A 14,357-nucleotide genomic window follows, 5' to 3' on the forward strand; every position below is an offset into this window, starting at 1 on the left:
AAATCTGCCTTCCACCTTGTAGAATAAAAAAGTGTGGGTCTGCAATATTAAAAACCAGCTTTCTGGGGCGCCTGGGTGGCTCAGTTCGTTAAGCGTCTGCCTTCGGCTCGGGTCATGATCCCAGGGTCCTGGGATCGAGCCCCGCATCGGGCTCCCTGATCTGCAGGAGCCCTGTTTCTCCCCCCCCTACTCCCCCTGCTTGTATTCCCTCTCTCACTGTGTCTCTCTCTGACAAATAAATGAAATCTTTAAAAATAAAATAAAATAAAAACCAGCTTTCTCACTCATTAGTTTGTGGCCTTAGGCAAATCACTTAGCCCCTCTAGTGTTGTAATAATCCCTAAATTGTTGGAATTAAATGAAATATTATATGAGAAGTTGCTTATAAGTTTTGAAACACTATACAAATGTCAGATTTTATGTTTTTTGGTTTTATCTTTAATTTCCTAAAACCTGGCTCGGTATCTAAGATTACTGGGTTCACAGCGGGGAAAGAAGGCCCCTGGCCCATTTCCTTCCCCACCCTGCCACAGGAATGCTTTAGAAAACCTGCCCTGAAGGGTTTTCACCGCATAAAGTCTCAGATGCTAATGTGAAAAACAGAGCCTTAAACCCTTGGTACACGATTCAGATACTCAGGGGAGGGGACAGGCAAGAAAAATATGAGTGACTGAACAAACAAACGAATGAACGAATGAATGAATGAATGGTGAGGGAGGGAGGATAGGAGAAAAGGGGAAATGAAGTCTCTCTCTTTGCGGTGCACCCAAGGCTACTGGGGCCACATCCCTCGTCCAGGGCCCCACACTGCCCCTTGCCTCAGGGGGCTAAGCAGATGTCCCACCTAAGTCAGTCTTAGGATCCAGCCATCCAGGCTGCCATTGCTGCCTCCCCATCGAAACCCATCACTTGAGCCACACAGGATGACTTCACAGGCCACTCTTACACCCATATTCATGTGGATGTGGTGATCAGAGGCAGTTCGAGTAGAACCAAGAAGCATAGGAACATCTTCCAAAGCTTTCTGGGAACAACGCTTCCCTGACATTATCTGCTCCAAAGGCAATCTGCGGTGGAGACTGAGGTCCTGGGCAGGGAATCCATGGCCAGCTGTTAGCGGGTAGGAGGAGTATTTTGTAACCCTGGCTTCTCATATTCTGCCCTGTACAGAGTTATCAGATTTAACAAATAAAGATACAGGATACCCAGTCCAATTTGAATTTCGGATAAATAATGAATACTTTTTAATACAAGTATATCCCATGCCATATTTGGGACATACTTATACTAAAATAACTGGATGTTGTTTACTTAACTTTCACATTGAATCGGATGTCCTATATTTTATCTGGAACCCTACTATTGAAGGCTGCTCACTCCACCTGGACAGAGCCTCCTGGGGCAGGATATGAGCTGCCAAGTCACTGGTCCCTATGGGAAGCAATTCAGCCTCAGCCTCTTTGCATGAATGTTCTAGCCATTAGCTGCCCAGTCCAAAACAGGAGAAGCGTAGGCCATGTGTGAGAATGAACACTGGCATGCCAAATGCATTATCTTGAGACTGAAGGCTATGACTATGGTTATAAGGAGGAGAGTTTTCCTCTCCCCGCCGTCACATTTCCCCTCTTCCTCCAGATCCCCACCACAGCAAAGGGCAAAATCTCTTCTCATTTGCCAGTAGCCTCTGTCTGTGGCTATAATGAGCTCTCCTTTTCCCTTTTATCAACGAGCATGTTGGTGCCCTTGCCAGGAAAAAAAAAAACAAAAAACAAACCTTCATTAACAATAATAGTCTGTAGTCATGACTACCTTTAGGCGCTTCTATGACCAATCCTTTAGGAGACCCCTTTCCAGAGGGGTTACATTCGTACAGGAATGAGGCAGCAATTCTCCCAAACACAAATGTGCCCCAGCCAGAAAAGAACCCCCTCCATCCCCCACACAGTGCTCTTAAGCTGCTTTGTTCCCCTATGCCTCCGGTTCTCAGAATAAAACTTTAATCTATTTGGTAGCCTCAAATGCACAAAAGACTTGGTGATGGCTCAATAATGAGATTATTAATAATAACAGTCTGATCAGTTCCTCTGCAAATATCTTTGTCCTAAGAAAAAAACAAGCCTCCTGGTTATTTGACAGCCTCAAAGACAGGAGAAAATTATCAGCACTGCAGAGCAAACAGTGTATTATTTATAAAAATGTGTTCTGACACTGGGTTCTCTCTAGAGTAAGAGGTCACTGAAATTCACTTGAGTAACACCGCATTCTGCACTGACAGCTTGAAGGAAAGTTACTGTTTATGCACTTCATTAGGGGAAATCCCTAAAGATGTCCTTCTTGAACAGTTGCAACACTCAGGAAAGATGTCCATATAAATATAGCCTTAATTTAATTCCCTTGTCATTAAAAACCAATGCCAAGCATAACTGTGGTACTTTCAGAAGAGAGTGTCTTTAGAGTCTCTGTCTATAAAAAGACAATAGAAGTCATGTTTAGTCCACAGACTGATTACAGAGATTGTGTTGGGGTGACCATTTTCATGTCTGTTGACTCTGTCCCCCAAAACCCTCAAACCTCTATTAGCAATGTCAGTAATCATGTGTAAAAACAATAATCAAAGGACACCACCCATGCACCCCAGAAAGAAGGTTAGCAATGTGTATTAGGCCCTCATGCACAATGTGTAGTAGGCCCACTCTGGGCCAAGAATCAGGCCCTGTGAAGAGTTATCAAGTAAGAGAAAAGCATAATTTTTTGCAAATGACAATGTCTAAGCCTCTGTGGAGGCAGGACACATCAAAGACTATTCTAGAAATAATTACAACAAATTGAACACAAAACCAATTACATCAATACTGAGGAATGACTAGATAGACTATGGTGACCGAATCCAAGTGGTGATAGGGAAAATCTTGCCAGGTGGTGAGCTTAAGGATGGAGATGAAAGCCTTGTAGGTTTTGAACCTAAAAACCTCGCCCAGTGCTTGGCACTTGGTGGTAAATAAGTATTTGCTCACTGGAAAAATATATTTAATAAATATATGAATGAATGCATGAATGAATAGGTTTATTTATTTATTTATTTTTAATAATTATGCATTTTTTAAAGATTTTATTTATTTATTTGACAGAGAGAGGGAACCCAAGCAGGGGGAGTGGGAGAAGGAGAAGCAGGCTTCCCGCAGAGCAGGGAGCCCGATGCGGGGCTCGATCCCAGGACCCTGGGATCATGACCTGAGCCGAAGGCAGACGCTTAACAACTGAGCCACCCAGGCACCCCTGAATAGGTTGATTTAAAAATAATTATGAAGGAGGGTGGCTCAGTCAGTTGAGGGTCCCACTCTTGATTTCATCTCAGGTCATGATCTCAGGGTCGTGATATCCAGCCCCACCTTGGACTCCGCGCTGTGTGTGAAGCCTGCTTAGGATTCTGTCTCTCCCTCTCCTTCTGCCCGCTCCCTCAAAAAAAAGAGTTGTGAAGGAAATTCTTAAATTACTATTGGAGAAAATAATTTTGTCAATGACTCTTAGGGAAAAGAGAATGGGTTCTCAGCAAGAGAAACTGCATGAGTGGAAGAACTCAGGCAACCTCAGTTCTCTCCAGGGTCACATTATGCCCATGCCTCTGCAATCTCATGTAACCAGCCCTAGCAATTCATCCTCAGATGAGAGTTCCTCATATTGTTCCTCAGCCTGACTCAAAACCCAAAATCAACATTCCAATTCCATAAGCACATTGTATATCAGGAACTACCTAGCTTTAGCCATCCCACAATGGTTTAGAAGATTCAAACCACAAATTATGGAATTTTCAACTAAAACTTTTTGTATTCAATCCACAGGAAAATCACCAACGTTGACAAAATGCAGAACCAAGCTAGTAAAAAAAAAAAAAAAAAAAGTAACTAATACAACCAGTGCAAGGTTCTGTGCAAATGCTGAAAAGCATCACCAACAAAAACACGTCGGGAGGTAACATATAATGTACCAACTTTTCAGTAATAAGAGAGACTTTATGCTTTTTACAAAGAAAGTTTAGACTAATGAGCCATAGGTGTGCTCAGAGTATTTCCCTCAGGGATGCTAGTGTGGAGTCAGGATATACCCACCTTCACTGGGGTGGATGGCCTCAGGCTTATCTCTGGACTGCACAGGAGAGTCTCTGCCCAAGGACCTAGGACCATTGGACAGCTCCCTAAATTCCTCTTGCCATCTCCTGACCACTGCATTAAGGCATCTCCTCACTGCATCCCCATAGCAACACCTGAGTTTGCTATTGGATATTGTAATTCACCCACCCACCATCCCTCAAAGGCCAGGTGAGTTGGTTTTCCCAACCAGAGGTGAAGATGCTTCCTCCTCTTGCTTATCTGTCCCATTGCAGAAGCTTGCCTCACATCCAAGTTATGGATGTGAGGCATGACATCAGGCTTCTCCACTAGGTCTATAGTTAGTTGTACCTGTCTAGCTTCATACATATGTCTAGCTTCATACATATGTCATTTGCACAAACTCTTTCTGCATTTGAGAAAAGCTGTCACCTGAAAATTCTATATGTGACCACGGCAACCACTACAGAATTTTCAGATTTAGTCATATCTTTTAATTTTTGTTTGTGTGTTTGTTTCTGTTACTTCCCTGGCCTGAATCTTTTCAAACCCTATAAATGCCAAGTCCAAGCTAGGAATTCTGCATTTAGGGACAAGTCAATGTGGTGAGAAGAACAAAGAGTCCAAAATACTGAGCAAAACTATTGGATCTGCCAACTTCCTAGCTGAGTGACTTTGGACACTTAAGCACAGCAGGACATGTCAAACCTGAGCTGTCCAACATGGTAGCCACTGGCCGCAGGTGTCTGTCAAGCCATTGAACTGTGGCTAGTCTGAACCAAGATGTGTTATAAGTATAAAATACATACCAGATTTCAAAGACTTAGTATGAAAGAAAAGAATGTAAAATATCTCATTAGTAATTTTTATATGGATCACATGTTGAAATGGTAATATTTTAGATATATTGAGTTAAATAAAACATTTTATAAAAATTAATTTCACCTCTTTAATTTTTTAATGTGGCTTCTAGAAAAATTTTAATTACATGTGTGGCCTACATTATACTTCTATTGCACAGTGTTACGGCAGAGTATCCAGCACTGTTAACTCTGATGGAGAAACTTCTGGAGGTTACTGACATGTCAGAAGTTGTACCAACTGGCTCTTCCCACTGACAGGAGGTGGGTTACTGTCATTGGATTTCAAATTTAACATTTTTTCATGAGTGTTATATATGTTACAAAGATTCTCTCTGAAGAGCCTCAAAATGAAATTATAGATAATTTTTTCTTTATCTTAAAAAGTTTATCATATGAAAGAAAGGAAAGATATTTCAGAGCTTTTTGGGACAAAGTAAAGGAATCATGTTAAGATTTACCTCTACGACAGCAGTCACGTGGGTTTTATTTGAGCTTAAGAGATTAAAGACCAAGATATTTCACATAAACTTCTATGTTTAGAGTTCCTTTGGGGGCAAAAGAAAGACACAGTAGTGGCAGGCCTACATCCCCCATCTCAGGGAGCTGGAGCTGGGAGGCAGTGCCCCTTTAAACCACACACCTACTCCCTAGCTGGCCATGGTCCATATCATTCACCTGGTTTCTTTCCTCTATGTGTGTGACCTAGCTAGCTTTTATAGTCCTTTTAGATATACAATTACTATTCCAAAGATTTCACATTTGAAAAACCAGCTTTTCAGAGGCCAAGAAAATTTGCTCAAAAAAACAACACAAAACAAAACCCAAGAATGTGGCAATTTGGATATTCCATTTCCCCCGTTTGATCAGAACAGCATAATGTTGAAATGTATTACCACGGTTACATGCCATATTACTAAACTTAGATTTATGAGTTTTGGAAAACAATCAGAACACAACAAGACAAATTTTGAAACTGCTATTTAAATAGAACAAAATTTAATGAATCATAAAATGAAGCAATAGCCAAACATGTGCAGAAAATTTATGCAAATATGATCACAGAACTATCAAATAACACAACCTCATCTATGATCATTTAAACATAATTGAAGTTGGCTGTTGGCTTGTCCATCCTGAGCCTCACTTGACACACCCTACCCAGCCCAGCCATGACTTGGCCCATGTGGCGCACAGGGAAAAATGAAAATGTGGGCCTCTTATTCAAAAATGATAAAGAATTTTAAGTCATAGCAAAGCACCAAAGCAAGCGTGAACGCTTCCTAAGTGTGGGGCCCTGTGGGACTGCACAGGATGCGTGCCCATGAAGCTGGCCGTGACTATGAAAAGGGGCATCTGATCAGTTCTGGGGGAGGTTAAGTCTTCCTACAGGAGGGTAAGTCCCAAGGCAATCAATACCTGAAACACTATTTTCTAATCTCTATCATCTAAAAATGGACTTGGAAGCAGCAAGATGGAAAAGATGCTCTTGGAGCTGCCACCTGTGCCTATCAAGCAGCAAATGGCAACTCCCTGCTGGAACCCAAGAGACCTAGCAATACTGTGATGAGTGGTACAGAGCCTTCTCTGATTTCATCTTACTTTTAAGAAGTAAAAACTGGGTGGCTCAGTTGGTTAAGCATCTGACTTCGGCTCAGGTCATGATCTCAGGATCATGGGATGGAGCCCCACATCAGGATCCCCACTCAGTGGAGAGTCTCCTTGTCCCTCTCCCTCTGCCCCAACCCCTGCTTGTGCTCTCTCTGTCTCTCTCAGATAAATGAATAAAATCTTAAAAAAAAAAAAAGAATTTTTCACTTCAATTGCTACATAATGACATTTTACAGTTTCAACATTCCTTATATGAAAGCTTGCTATTATACTTAGGATGATGGTGACTTTGATGTCATTGGGAAAATTAATATTTAATGGAAAGTTTTCAAGATTATTTTTTAAATAAGTAACATTCCTAAAACATTGACCTGAATTTTTTTAGTGTATTGCTTCATTACAACCCTCTTGTGACTAGACCAACTATTACCAAATACAAGTAGTCTCTGCATAAACTTGAACCAGAGTCCCCCACCATTCCCTGGATCAAGCACATTGATTATGCCCTATCTGTTCTTAGTTGAGTTTTGTTTTGTATGAGTAGGTATCTATGTATGCATATGAATGTTTGGTGTTACTGAGTTCCCAATTGTATGAATGGAGGAAAGAATAATAATAATAATGTTTACTTAATAGGACTACTCATTCATTTACAAATCTTTAATGATCATGTCCTATGTGTCAGGCACTGTTCTAGGCGCCCAGTGTTATAGTAACAAAAATAGAAGTCCTCACCTTCATGGATCGAACAGTTTAATATCAGACAGATAATAAACAATATAAATAAGTAAAATATGTATAATGTCTGATGGTGTTAAGTACTATGGAGAAAAATACATAGGAAAGAAATGGGAAAAGTTCAGGGCAGGGGTTGCATGTTTAAGTAGATTGGTCAGGGAAGGCCTTTGTGGGAAGAAGACATTTGTGTAAAGGTGTAAAGGAGGTAAGGGAGAAAGACATGAGGCTATGTGAAGGGAGAGCATTCCAGGGAAAAGCAAATGCAAAACCCCAGGGCAGGCATGTCATTGAATGCCACAGCAAGGAGGCTGTATGGCTGGCAGGGAATGATGTGGAAGTGAGTTGATTGTGTCAGAGGGAATGCCATACTGCACTGGGCCCCAAGACCCTTAGAAGGACGTTGGCTTCTACTCTGGATAAGCGGGAGCCATTTGAGTATAGGAGCACCATGGTCTAATGTATATTTTAACAGGATCACTGACTACAGTGTTGAGAACAGACTGTGCTGAGAAAGTTGTGGAGGCTTCTGAGAGAATCGTGGAGGTGATGACGTGGTTCGGACCAGAGTGATAGCAGTGGAAGCAGTAAGACATGGTGTTAGAGATGAAAATATCCACTGTGGGCTAAAAAAGAAAGATAGGAGTCAAGGCTGACTCTGAGGTCTCTGGTCCTAGTAAATGGAAGGATGAAGTTGGCATTAACTAGAAGGAGCATGTTTAGGGTAGAAGTTCAGGGACGTTTGGGAATGCAAAGTTGGAGATTTTTTTAGACCTCCAAGTTGTGATGTTGTGTAGATAATTGGATATATGGGTCTGGGAATTAAGAGGAGAAGCTCAGGTCCATGATAAATACTTAGAAATTGTTATCAATAGCAATGATACTTAAAACCATGAGACTCAGTGAATCATCAGTGGAGTGATTATAGATCACTACAGATCCGAGCTCTAGAAGGTTCTAAAGTTAAAAGTCAGGAAGCTGTGAAGGTAACAGCCAGGGAGATGGAGAAGGAGCTGCCTGTGAGGTCAGAAGGAAGCCAGGCAAGTGTGACATCTTAAAATCAAATGAAGAAAGAATTTCAAGGAAAGAGTGATCACCTATGTCAAATGACTCAAAAGGGCCAAGTAAAATGAGAAGCCTGAAAATTGACAATGGGATTTAGCAACATGTGGGTCAGGGTGACCCTTTGTGAAAGCAGTTTCAACAGAGGGTTGAGCCTGAAAGCCTGTGAGGAGGTTTATAGAGTGTGAGAAGAAAAAAATTGAAGACAGTAAGTATAGACAACTCTATCCAAGAGATTTGTTTACAAGGGGACCAAATAAATACAAGGACCAAATGAGATACTGTAGGTGCAAGCGTAGTTTGAAAACTATAAAAACACTTTGTAAATGTAGAAACCTAAACGTGCTGTGATTCGGCTCAGGTCATGATCTCAGGATCGTGGGATGGAGCCCCACATCGGGATCCCCACTCAAGGACTGTGTTCTCATTACACCTGCTCCAAGCAATCACTAAATCCTCAAAAAATCAAAATTCAAAGACTCCTGACGGTGATAAGCATGGTCCACTAAACTCACCTTTCTAACCTGGTTTTACAATCAGCTCACAAAGCACAGGATGAGGAAAAAGTCAGAGTATAGACAAAAAGGAAAGCTACAGTTACACTTGAATAAAAGGTTCTTTGTTCTTCAAGGTTGCAGAGCCTTGGAAAGTTCCCAAAATAACCAATAAATACATCCTACTTCATTACGGTATTGAGATACTATAAAACCAGAAATTTCCAGTAAGAGAAGTGTCCTCACCCTCTGCTATTGAGAATGCACACCCCTGATACAATTGAAGGGTGTTGCAATTGTTCAAAATGAGCACCTGTCCTGTTCCCAATTTGGGATTTCAAGTTAATATTTTATTCCTGGATATACGCAGAAGGTGCACAATGTGCCTATAGCAATGGGTCCACAGGCTAAGGCAGGGTGTTCACCCCAGTTTGCTCCATCCCTTGGGGACCCAGGCCCACAGACCACTTAGAGCCAGGCTGCCCAGCTCAGAGCACTGAGCATGAGAGGAGGAGGGGGTCACACTTGGAGCAAAGGCAGCACTGAGAGCAACATGAGCTGAGGCTGAGGACGGGGCACAGAAAATGTGGTAAAGACAGAGGAGCAGCCAGTGCAAAGTCCTGGCACTAAGAGAGAATATGGCATGTCTGAGGACTTCAAGTCATTTATTACTGTCAGAACTTCAGAGTCTTAGGTGACTAAGAATGAAGCCCTCAAGATAAAGAGGGAGCAGATCACAAAAGGCATTGTGAGGCATAGTGAGGAGGTTGGGCTTCCTCCTGAGGGTGATGGCAGTCCTTAAAGAATTCTGAGCGGGGGGTTCTTGGTCACCCCATTTTCTAGGTCCATCTACTTTAAGCCCCTCTTCTTCACTGTGGAATGGATAGCCCCTACAGGTGAGGTGAGCTGCTTAGAGTTCTCAGCAGGCTGCTGACAGAGTTGAGACCAGAACCCTGACTGTAACCCTGATCCCCCAAGATCCTTCCACTCTCCCACCAGGCAGGACACAGGAGTGTCTGAGCAGAACGGGAAATGCCAACAAACTGAGGGTTGCTGGAGGGGGGTAACTGGGTGATGGACATTAAGGAGGGCACATGATGTAACAAGCACTGGGTGTTATATGCAACAGATGAAACACTGAACTCTACCTCTAAAACTAATAATACACTAGATGTTAATTAATTGAATTTAAATAAAACTTAAAAAATAAAAAAGGGAAAATGCCATGGTCATTGGCACACAGCAGATGTGGTAACAGAACAGATCGCACCAGGAGGTGAGGCAAAGAGAGTCAAGAACTAACCCCCCAGGGGAGGAAAAGGAAGAAGTGTGATTGTCCAGGAGGGGAGGTGGGCAGTCAGCTCTGGTTCTGCTCTGAGCAGCATCGGAATAAAGAGAGAAGTCCCATCTGGTGAGAAGGAAAAGTGCAAATGTTAAAATAACATTGAAGATGGACACAGAGTAAGCATCACAGACTGGGCTATTCATACCCTCAGTGTGCCGGAAGTGTGGAAAGCTGCGGGAAGGCTGTGGTGTAACTTCTAGGTGTATCGCTTTTAAATGTTATTTTTAAATTAAAACGAACATAGGCACATTTCAGACTCGCTGTCTCACTTGCCGAATTTCTGGGAAGGGCCAGGCCTCATCCCCATCTCCACAGGTGGTCTCTAGTTACAGCCTGTGAAATGGGGAGAGCTTATTAATCCCTATCTCAGGCTCAGAGAGGTTAAGACGTTCCTCTAATGACACCCAGGAAGTTGGTGGAGAAGCCGAGTTTAGGACCCACGTCTCCTGGCTCCTTGATCCCCCAAAGTAGAACTGTGCTAGGGGAGTTAACGATACAATAGGAAGCTGGTTCAAGGCCACCAGCATCGTCATCTAGTTGTTCCACTATGTGGCTTAAAACCTTTGGGTGTGATGTGTTCATAGCTCTAGGGCCACCCTTATAAATGAAAACATTTCCAGAAAGGATCCAATCTTAAAATATTTTCCATTAACTAAGATTGCATGAGATCGGGAATGGGATACAGAAAGACCTGATGACCAGGGGCCAGAATGAGAGCCCAAGAGGCCACACGGGGGCTCTGCGGGGCTGTGGGAAGGCACAAAGGCAGGCTCTGCCCTCTCCACCTTCCTGGAAACAACCTGTGGCCACAGAGCAAACATTTACTGAGCACCTAATGGATATAAGGCACTAAGCCACATACCCTATGGGATACACAAAGAAGTATAAGGAAAGTCTCTGCCCTCTACAAACTTAAAATCTAGTTGGGGAGTATATAAGGTTTCTATTGCAGCTGTAAAAAAAATTGCCACAAAATGGGTGGTTTAAAACAACACAGACTGTCCTACAGTTCTAGAGCACATCGCACTGGGCTAAAATCAAAGGCATTGTCAGGACTGTGTTCCCTCCTGGGGTCTTGAGGGGGACTCCATGTCCCTATCTTCTCTGGCTTCTAGAGGTCGCTGCATTCCTTGGCTCATGGCCACTTCCTCCATCTTTCCCACTTCACATCCCTCTGACTCAGATGCTTTCCTTTGCCTCCCTCTTCTACTTTTAAGGACGCTTGTGATTCTACTGGGTCCATGTGGATAATCAGGATCATCTCCTCATCTCAAGGTCAGCTGATCTGCAACCTTAATTCCATCTGCAACCTATTCCCCCTTTGCATGTAACATACTCATTCACAGGTTGCAGGGATTAGGACACGGACATCTTTGGTGGGCAGTAGGGAACATTATTCTGTCAACCACAGGGAGGTTAAACATTCAGATATAAAATTAATTCTAACATAAGTAAGAGCCACATGGATCCTAAGTGCAGTGAAGTTCAGGAAAGGAAAGACCACTCCCTGCAGGGACATCCGGAGAGGCTCTCCAGGTCACTGGATGAGTGAGGTGCAGGCAACACCAGGACATGCCGGGAGATGAGGAGCTTCATCTCTGTGACCCCTCACAGCTGGCCAGTGCTAGAGCGCTCTGTCCTACAGAAGCAGTGGCAGCAAAATAGCAGGAGTGGGAAAGGGCGCGCTATGGCTGAGGATGCTGCAGAAACCACGGGATCTCTACCAAGACGCATTCCGCGGGTAAGAGTCATGGAGGGCGTAGATGCCCGGCCAACCAGTGTGGGGCTTTGTCCCAAAGGCACTGAACAGCAACCAAAGGCTAACTAAAAAATGCATCTGATGGTGATGTGGGGAATATGGGGATGGACAGTGATGAGGCAGGAGGGGTGGCATTTTCAACAATCCAGATGGATGGTAAAGGGAGAGAAGGAGGGCAGCGAGAGGGCTGGAAAAAAGGTACAGGCACAAGGGCTTCTTGCGGGCAAATGAGAGGATTATGGGTTGTGGAAAGTGGCAGGGGATGGGGTGGAGGGAAGGAGGCCATCTTAGGAGCAAGAGTAGGAGGCATGGGCAAGCTCCCCATCAGAAAGTGGTCTGGTTGGCAGTGGAAACACAGGCTGTGGCCTGGGGAAGTGTCAGGGGTGCTTGGAGGAGGCACGGAAGGAGCTAATGTCTGTGATCAAGAGCAATGAAATAAAGAGGGGGGCATGAGGACTTGACCTTGGGTAACATCCTATTTAGGGGTCTGGAGGAGGGAAGGAGCCACTGAGGGAGACAGAAGCAAACGAACCTTATGGGCCACCAGGCTGGAGCAGAGCTGCTCTGTGGTTTATGGCATTATTAAGACACAAACACCTTATCAGAGAAGTAATACGGTAAACTGTTAACAGCCAGGGTGCTTATCAGCAACTAGTCTATCAAAAAACCACAGAGAACCGGAAGGGTGCTAAGAGGTTAGAACAGGTGGGCTAGGAGTGAGAGAACGTCCCAGCCTGGGGCTCTGCCAGGAAGGGAGAATTCTAGAGAGCACCCCCCATGCCATGTCTCCTCAGGACAAGCCAGGAGTGTTGCCCTCACTTAGATAGGGCCTTCTGAGGGGACAGATGAGGGGCTAGAACCAGTTCTGAGGTTGCTGAGGCAGGGCCCCTTCCCGGTTTCTCCACAGAGCCTCCAGGTTGCTGTTCTGTAATGTCAACTGGGCAACCGTGCGTGTCCACAGTCTCTGGCGCAATGTGCCATGTTTGCCGGTTGCAAGGATAGAGGGAAGGAGGGGACTGGGCCACTCAGAGTATTTGCCATCATGGTATTTCTCTACACAAAACTCCACTATGGTGAAGGAAGACATACCGTATTGTTCCATTATATAAAACTCAAAATAAAAGCAAAGTTAACGTGTGGGGGCCAGAGGTCAGGATGGAGGTGACCCGTGGGGCCAGGGAGTAGTGGCAGGGTTGTGGCACAAGAAAGGCTTCTGAGGGGTGGGAATACTGTTTCTTGGTCCGGGGCTGCTTACATGAGGAGGCAGAATTGGTGAAAACTCATCTAAGGTGGAGTCTTAGGATTTGTGCATTTTTCTGTATGTATATCATATAGACATGAGATAGTTTGCTTTTTAAAAATGCTATGGAGGAAGAGGGCCCTGCACTCCTGAGTGGGAGGTCAGGAGCCCTGGGACAGGAAGAGGGAAGTGATGCCAAGGAGAGGTTCAGGAGCACAGAACGAAACCTTGGCCATCCTCCAAGGGCCACACTTAGCTTTTCTCCAAAGGAGGGAATCGGTTGATGGAGAAAACTCCCAACTGGGCAAGCTCTCCAAGGATGGTCAGGGTGAGAGGCAGCTTTGCTGTTCATTGCTTGTCACACAAAGAAGGCACCATGGACTCTGCAATCAGCAGGACACCAGTCTCTGTGAGGATCAAATTCATGTGTCAACTTGGCTGGGCTATGTTGACCTGCTGCTTGGTCAAACACTAACCTGGGTGTTACTGGGAAGGTATTTTTTTAGACGTGATTAACATTCGCAAAGGGTTGACTTTCAGGAAAGCCGATTATGCTCCATAATGCGAATGGGCCTCATCCAATCAGCTGAAGAAGGACTTAAGAGCACTTTCCCCCAAAAAGAAGGAATTCTGCCTATAGAATGCAACATAGAAATTCTACCAAACTTCAGACTCAAGACAGCAACATCAGCTCTTGAATTTCCAGCCTGCTCCACAGATTTTGGCTTAGACAGCCTCCACAATCATGAGTCAATTTATATAAATATTAGTTTTTAGAGTTCCTATTTTTATTGGTTTACCCTGTTGGTCCTTTTTCTCTGGAGAACCTTGACTGAGGCAGTTTCCAATCGGCTGTTTTCTAGAATCTCAAAGCATCTTTCTCAGGCCTCCCCAGAGAGCAGACAATGTGGAGGCAGCACTTTCATTTTGGGGCTACAGTCTATAGTCAGAGGCTCTTACATAAAGGAAAAGAAAGCTACGGTCAGTCCAAGCATCTAACTGCTGGCTTTGTCCTCTCTCAACTCAGTGAATGTCACCAGGCACATTCTAGCTAGTGCTGAAAAAAAGGAAGTGCTGGGAGAAAGAAATATTAAGAGAAACCAGCACGTTTCCAGTTTTTCTAGCTAGGGTTACTTATAAGACTT

The sequence above is a fragment of the Zalophus californianus genome, chromosome 3 (assembly GCF_009762305.2).
Source record: "Zalophus californianus isolate mZalCal1 chromosome 3, mZalCal1.pri.v2, whole genome shotgun sequence".
Taxonomy (NCBI): Eukaryota; Metazoa; Chordata; class Mammalia; order Carnivora; family Otariidae; genus Zalophus; species Zalophus californianus.